This window comes from Nicotiana tomentosiformis, chromosome 5, assembly GCF_000390325.3.
Source record: "Nicotiana tomentosiformis chromosome 5, ASM39032v3, whole genome shotgun sequence".
NCBI lineage: Eukaryota > Viridiplantae > Streptophyta > Magnoliopsida > Solanales > Solanaceae > Nicotiana > Nicotiana tomentosiformis.
Window position 1 is genome coordinate 19,356,302 of NC_090816.1, and position 8,221 is coordinate 19,364,522.

At 36.6% G+C, this 8,221-nt stretch overlaps 1 non-coding gene across 1 annotated transcript; it reads left to right on the forward strand.

Moving 5' to 3' along the window:
- Nucleotides 1–1,526: 1,526 nt before the first annotated feature.
- On the forward strand, nucleotides 1,527–1,633 carry LOC117275776 (small nucleolar RNA R71). The gene has a single exon (XR_004505973.1). It is a non-coding gene; the product is annotated as a small nucleolar RNA R71 (small nucleolar RNA).
- The last annotated feature ends 6,588 nt before the right edge of the window (nucleotides 1,634–8,221 follow it).

The window sequence follows — 8,221 nt, forward strand, 5'->3', positions numbered from 1 at the left end:
ACATCTATGATTGCTCTTCCTGTAGCAAGAAATGGTCTACCCAAATTTATTGGTTCATCGGGACATTCTTTCATTTCAAGCACTATAAAATCTACAGGGAACACAAACTTATCTACTCTTACAAGCACATTTTCAATTATTCCCTTAGGTTTCTTAGTACTTTGATCTGCAAACTGAAGTGAAACACCCATGTCCTTCATTTCACCAAGATCCAATTTTCTAAAGATAGAAAATGACATCAAATTTATTGAAGCTCCAGAATCACAAAGTGCTTTTTCAAAATATACTCCTCCCAAAGTGCATGGAATGGTAAAACTGCCAGGATCACCCAGTTTTTGTGGTAGCTTATTTTGAAGTATAGCACTGCATTTTTCAGTAAGCATTACCATAGAAACTTCTTTCAATTTTCTTTTGCTTGACAAAATTTCTTTTAAAAATTTAGCATATGAAGGCATTTGCAACAAAGCATCAGTGAAAGGAATATTAATATGAATTTGTTTCAAGATTTTCAAAAACTTTGCAAATTGACCATCAAGCTTTTCTCGTTTTATTTTTTGTGGAAAAGGAATTGTCACAGGTGGGGCAGTCATTTTTTCTTCCTTATTCTTTATTTCTTTCTCCTTTGATGGTTCAGATGGTTTTTCAATATTCTTACCTTTTTCTACCTGCTGTTCTGTCTGGTTCTTTTCTTGTCTGTCTGTATAAGGTTCATCAAGTTCCTTACCTGACTGTAAAGTGATGGCCTTAAGGTGAACTTTTGGATTTTTCTCTGTATTGCTTGGTAAGGGACCCTGAATCTTTTCTGACACAAGAGCCACCAATTGGCTTAACTGAATTTCCAGATTTTTGAGGGATGAATTTTGGCTTTCCATCTTTACATCAGTGACCTTAATATACTTGTACAAAAGGTCATCAAGACTTGGATGAGGTTGTTGGGGCCTCTGCTGGTATAACCCTGCTTGTTGATATGGTCATGCTTGCTGATAAGGTTTGTAATTTGGTTGCCAACGATTTTGATTCTGGTATCCCGGCGGGCCCTGCACCTGTTGTTTCTGGAAGCTTTGAGAGTTTTCTACACCATTTGGGTTACTCCACTGAAATCCTGGATGCTTTTGTGCCATTGGACTCCCAAAAGGATATGGCTTGTAACCGATGACATTAACATGTTCATTCGTTTGATTGGTTGCTTGACATTCATGGTTCTGGTAGTTTCCTCCACATATGCCACAAGCCTCAGATTGGTTTGATTGTTGTGTATTCACCTGAAAAGATTCAAACTTTTGTGCCAAAGAAATAATCTGATGCGTTAGTGTATTCAAGGCATCAACCTGATTTACCGTAGCAGCCTTTTAATGATTACACGCTCGGATGGCCATTGGATAGCATTCTCAGAAATTTCATTCAACAGTTGCAATGCTTCCTCTATGATTTTTCCCATTACAGAGCCTCCTGTAGCTGCATCTATCACATTTCTAGCAGAGGGTTTTAACCCGTGATAGAAAATGTACAATTGCATATGTTCAGGAATGTCATGGTGTGGGCATTTTCTTAACATTGCTCTTAATCATTCCCAACCTTGATAAACTGACTCAGTGTCAGTCTACAAGAAATTAGATATGTCTTGTCTTAACTTTGTGGTTTTAGCAGGGGAAAAAATATTTGTTTAAAAACTTCTGAGTCATCTGGTCCCATATCGTAATGGACCCTTGAGGTAAACTTCGCAACCAAGTCTTGTCATCTCCTTTTAAAGAAAAAGGAAATAGCCTTAACTTGATAGCTTCAGGAGGTACTCCATTGTACTTAGCAGTTTTTACAAGTTCTAAATAATCAATTAAATGAGTATGTGGGTCTTCATTTGTATCACTAGTGAAGACACAAGATTGTTGAATTGTTTGAATCAGGCCGGTCCTGATTTCAAAGTTGTTGGCTGTCACTGGGGGCTTCCTGACACTAGATTCGCAGTTGAAGCGATCAGGTCTAGCATAATCCCTAAGGATTCTGTTTGCTGGCCTTGGCGGTGGAATCTCCAGTGGATTGTTATCATCTTCTAGTTGGTGCTCCAAGCTGTCACAAGTTATGCTTTGAGAAGATAATGCTTGTCCTTTCCTGTGCAATCGAAGAGATCTTTCAATTTCAGGATCGTAATAAGCCAACTCTTTTGTAGAAGAGCGGGTCATAAACTACTTAAAATTTTGAAAGTAAAAAAAAAATTAAATTTAATTCCTAATGTAGTGTTAGTAATTGATAACTAAACTAAAGAAAATTTCAAAGAGAATATAGATAGTTAGTGAAGAAAAACAAATACCATAATATTGTAGATAATAATACTAGTAATTAGGCTACTAATAAAATAAAATAAAAATATATAAAACAATGAAACTAACAATTAAACGTTAGTAGTAATACTAATAATGAATTGAGATAATAGAGTATTATTAAGTATAAAAAAAAAGTTGTACTAGTGAGTAATAATAGTGATCAGTGAGAATAACACTGTAGAAGTATAATAATAATGATAAAATATTACAAAAAAAATGATAAGAAAATAATAATATGTAACAACAAACTATATTGAAAATTAGAAAAAGAAGTACATCGAAGTACTTGCAATGAGAAAAAAAAATGATACAACAAGTGATAGTACTAATAATAATTATACTAAATATAATGAAGGAAAGCTAATGATAGCAATAATAGGAAGAAGTACTAATATGTTTTTTTAGAGTGCTGTTACGAAAAGAAAACGATAATATTAATATGACAGTAGTAGTTATAGTACTACTTAGTAAATAGTAATAATAATAACATATAACAATAATAAAGTCTCAAATTAGTAACAAAATATTTAATCTGAAGTAGATGTATGCCAATCTCCGGCAACGGCGCCAAAAATTTGATGAGGCCAATGTGTATAGGATTTTCCTGCTCGTGCTTTGTCAAAGTCTAGTATAGTTTATGATATAGTCCCACACATATTGAAACATCTATGCTACAGACTTTTAATATTTCAACTACTATTTGAGAGAATTAGTTTGATGAAAAGTGAGTGAGGTTTAAAGATTGTTAATTACTTAAACAAAAACCAAGAACTTTCGGAAGATTTATAATTTAAAAGAGTTGGGAATCGTTGAATTCACTTGATAATATATTACAATAAAATCTCAATTTTTACATGTATTTCTCTTAGAAATAATTGTTTATTGCTAATACAATTATATTTAACTCACTAAGAAGTAGTCAATTAATAGCACTCCATGAGGTTATGTGATTAATTGAGTTAAAACTAGTGACGATTATACCGAAATATTTTTCTTGCTTGAATTGTGCTAAGAGGTAGTAAAAGCTTCGTGAGAATATTTTTACTAAAAAAAATCAATAATCTTGCCTACAATAATTCCTCCGTGAGAATTAAAACCGAGGCAAGCAAGATTACGAAGTTGGAATAATAGATTACTAAAAATTACTCTCACTCTACTAATTATTCATTGGTTATTATATATCAATTTTGCTTCGTGAGAATTACAAAATCAATATAAGAATAACTTAGAGATAAACTATGTAAAAGTGATAATAATGATTAATTAAAACTATTATTACGGCACAGTAAAAAGTATAAAAAGAAAGTTTCAAGCCAAGGATGTATTAAACTGAGATAGTATTATAAATATATATATCAAGCTTCATCAACTATCATGTAACGACCCGGCCGGTCGTTTTGAGAGTAATAGACCCGATCCCCTATTAACTGCTTTTCCCAAATGTTTTTCTGCTATTGTAACTTGCCGGGATGATTGGTTTTGAGTTTCGGAGTGTTTTGGGACACTTAGTCCCCAAATGAGAGCTTAAGCCTTAGGATTTGGACCGTAGTCGAAACGGTATGAAGACAGATTCAGAATGGAATTATGTCAACTCCGTTAGCTCCGTTGAGTGATTTTGGGGTTAGGAGCGCGTCCGGAATATGTTTTGGGGGTCTGTAGCAGATTTAGGCTTGAATTGGCGGAAGCTAGTTTTTCGACGATTTCGGCCGATAGTGAAAATTTTGATATCAAGCTCGGAATGGAATTCCGAAAGTGGCTGTAGGTTTGTAATGTTGATTATGACTTGTGCGCAAAATTGGAGGTCAATCGGATGTGATTTGATAGGTTTCGACATCGGTTGTAGAATTTTGAAGTTTCAAGTTCTTTAAAATTGAATTGGAGGGTGATTCGTGATTTTTGCGTTGTTTGATGGGATTTGAGAGCTCGACTAAGTTCGTAAGGTATTTTAGGATTGGTTGGTATGTCTGGTTGAGGTCCTGAGGGCCTCGGGTGTGTTTCAGATGCTTAACGGGTGAAAACTTGGACTTAGAGGAATTTCTGAACTTTGCTGGTTCTGGTGTTTTCGCACCTGCGTAAAAGAGACCGCAGGTGCGCGAGCCGCACATGCGGAGATAGAAGCGCAGATGCGATAAATCGAGATTTGGCCTGGGGTCGTAGGTGCGAGGAAGTTCCGCATCTGCGATGCCCGCAAATGCGCAAGGATGTTTGCACATGCGCAAGATGCGCAGAAGCGGAAGGGACTCCGCAGGTGCGAGGGCGCAGATACGGCCCTTTCGTCACAGGTGCAAAGTCAGAGGGGGTAAGTGAGTTGCACAGATGCGCACGTTTTTCCGCATAAGCACACCCGCAGGTGCGAGCCCAAGTTCCGCAGGTGCGGAAATACCTGGGCAGTGATTAAAACCGAAGGGCTTCGCGATTTTTATCATTTTTGTCTTTGCAAACTCGGGTTGAGGCAATTTTTGAGAGCATTTTTGAGGTATTTCTTGAGGTAAGTTCCTTGTGCTTATTTTTGGTCAATAATCTTGCCTTGCCATGTATTTTCCGACCTAGTTTATGTGTATTTAAGGTGGAAATTTGAAGTTGGAGACTAGGGATTTGGGAGTTTGAATTGTGGATTGGAGGACCATTTGGTGTCGGATTTTAGTAAATTTGATATGGTTAGACTCGTGAGTGAATGAGCTTTCTAGTTTCATGAATTTTATCGGGTTTCGAGACGTGGGCCCCAGGGGCCGGGTTTGAGCCAATTTTGGATTTTGGCCTATTTTTGTAGTTTTTCTTCTAGGATTCATTCCATTAGCGCGTATTGATAGTATTGTACTATTTTGAATAGATTCGGGCCATTTGGAGTCAGATACTCCTGACAAAAACGTGATATCAAGTTGATTTGAGCAGTTCGAGGTAAGTGGCTTGCCTAACCTTGTGTTGGGGACTTTCCCCTTTAGATATCTTGATATTATTTGGTGTGTGGGCGCCGTGTACGTGAGGTGACGAGTACGTACACGGGCTATTATTGTAAAAATCATGTTTAACCTTTTTAAATCATAAATTGCTTCTCTTATTAATTGTACTAATATGTTTAATTGTGTAGTTTAGACTAGAAAAGCATGCTTACGTGTTTTAACTGCCTAATTGACATTTTGTGCATCATGTTTAGTTAAGTCCTTATTTGCCTTATATGTGTCCAGTATAAACTGTATAACACGATGCCATACCTTCCATTTCATCTTGCATTGCATATTTAAATTGGGACTATAGACATATTCCGGGAGATCCCCCTGTACTGCATATTTAAATTGGGACTACAGACATATTCCGGGAGATCCCCCTGTACTGCATATTTACTTTGGGATTACGGACGTATTCCGGAAGATCCCCCTGTACTGCATATTTACTTTGGGACTACAGACGTATTTCGGGAGATCCCCCTGTATTGCATATTTAAATTGGGACTACGGACGTATTCCGGGAGATCCCCTTGTACTGCATATTTAATTTGGGACTACAGACGTATTCCGGGAGATCCTCCTGTACTGCATATTTACTTTGGGATTACGGACGTATTTCGGGAGATCCCCCAGCACTGCATATTTACTTTGGGACTACGGACGTATTCCGGGAGATCCCCTTGTACTGCATATTCATTTGAAACTACGGGACGGTATCCCGAGAGATTTTTCACTGTGTTTACCTTGTTTTGAGCCGAGGGCTCCCTTAACTGTTAAATTTTCGAGAATTTCTTTAACTGTGTTACCGTAAATTTTACTTATATCTTTTACTGTTTAATTTATTATATTTACTCTGGTAGGGCCTTGACCTGACCTCGTCACTACTCGACCGAGGTTAGGCTTGGCACTTACTGGGTACCATTGTGGTGTACTCATGCCCTTCCCTGCACATATTTTTCGTGTGCAGATCCAGGTGCGAGCTATCAGCCTCGGGGTTAGTACGTGCTGCTGATTCTAGGAGACTTCAAGGTACCTCTGCTTGCGTCCGCAGATCTTCGGAGTCCCCTTTTACTCCCTCGTCTAGAAATTTTCCTTATTATCTTCAGACTTTTATATAGAGCTACATAAATTATAGCAGCTTGTGACTTAGTGATATTCAGGGTCTTGGGAAATTATTTTGTGTATGCCGAGTGGTACTACTCTTGGCTATTTAAAATATACTATTTATCTTTAAAAAAATGTTGCGTTTTCTTTATATTTTCCGCAAATGTTAGGCTTACCTAGTCGTAAAGACTAGGTGCCCTCACGACACTTTACGGAGGGTTAATTTGGGTCGTGACATATCCCAACAAAAGAAGTTACTCCATTACGAAGTAAGAAAAACTAATTTAGGAACAAAGAACTTATGAAGAAATATTATTCTTCTAAAAGAAAGACAACTAGTAGGAAATACTAAAGACAAAAGAGAGAGACCAAAAAGTAGTTTTCTCCCGTAAGACTCAATGTCTTTCTCTTCAAAATTCAAAATTCACACTCTATTTATAGAGTTTTCTTGCCTAAGGTTCTCCATAGTTGCAAATATGGAAATTGTAGGTGCAACTATGAACTTGCCAATTGAGTTTCATTCTGCAGAGGAAGAACCATAGTTTCAACTATAGTTTGCTAGTTGCAACTATGTAATTTGCTCCATGATTTCCAATTTCTATTGTCGCAACTATGGTGTTATATTTGCTTCTTCATTCTCGGTTGACTACTCAATTCCCACTCTTTTTTTGCTTCTTTTCTTCAATTTTCATATGCTCTTCCTCATGCGAAGTATGTTAGAAAATATGGGAGAACATGGTATATTTATTCATGTTTTATTTAAAAATATATTAATAAATTATATCCATCATTTATGACTAGATTTGAGGATTTCGGACACAAATTCACGAGGCGAAGGTTTATTGGAATCTTGAATTTAGTTGCAAATCGAGGTAAGTGTCGTGATTAACCTTGTATTGAGGGAGTATGATTTATTTGTGTATTTGCTACGTGATTTAATGTGCAGGTACAACGTATATGTAAGGTGACGAGTACTTATGCGTTGTGGTTGAGTCAAAGCATGCTGGGGAATTTATTTTATTTTGAATAATTGCTTATTTAATTAAGATATTCCTGCTTAAGTTTATTATTGATTATTTGATCATTATTCATGAAATTTTTATTGATTTAATTATTGTTGAATATGGTGAGAAAGAGTGTAAAAGCACTAAGGGTGATGCCGTGCTATTTTTATTATTTATATTATCATTGCCATGATGAGAAACAATGTAAAAGAATGAAGGGTGTTGCCATGTCATTTTTGAGTGTAAAAGCACGAAAGGTAATGCCGTATCATTTTCAGAGAATGTAAAAGCATGAAGGGTGATACCGTGCCAAAAGAGAGTTAAAGCACGAAGAGTGATTCCGTGCCAATTATTATTATTTATTTATCAAATTATGGGAGGAATGAGAGGAAAAACACGAAGGGTGATGCCGTGCCATTTTCATATTATTAGCTGCTCATTTTATTATTGATGAATTAATTTGCTGCTACGTGATACTTCTGCTGCTGAAATTTCTATATCATTCCCATTCGCATGGTTCCTCCTAAATTTATAAATTGTTATGTATCGTGTCATTGTTGTTTTGTATTTGTATTTACTTGTACATGTTATTTACATATGTGTCTTGTCATAGCCTCGTCACTACTTCGTCGAGGTTAGGCTCGACACTTATAAAGTACATGGGGTCGGTTGTACTCATACTACACTATGCGCTTTTTGGGCAGATTTTGGAGTTGGTCCCAACGGCGTACCATAGACTTGCTCGGATTCAGCTACCTAGAGGAGACTTGAGGTATAACTGCACAGGGTCCGCAGTTCTGAAGTCCCCTTTTATCTTATCTTAGCTGTGTATTATCTTTCAAATAACTTG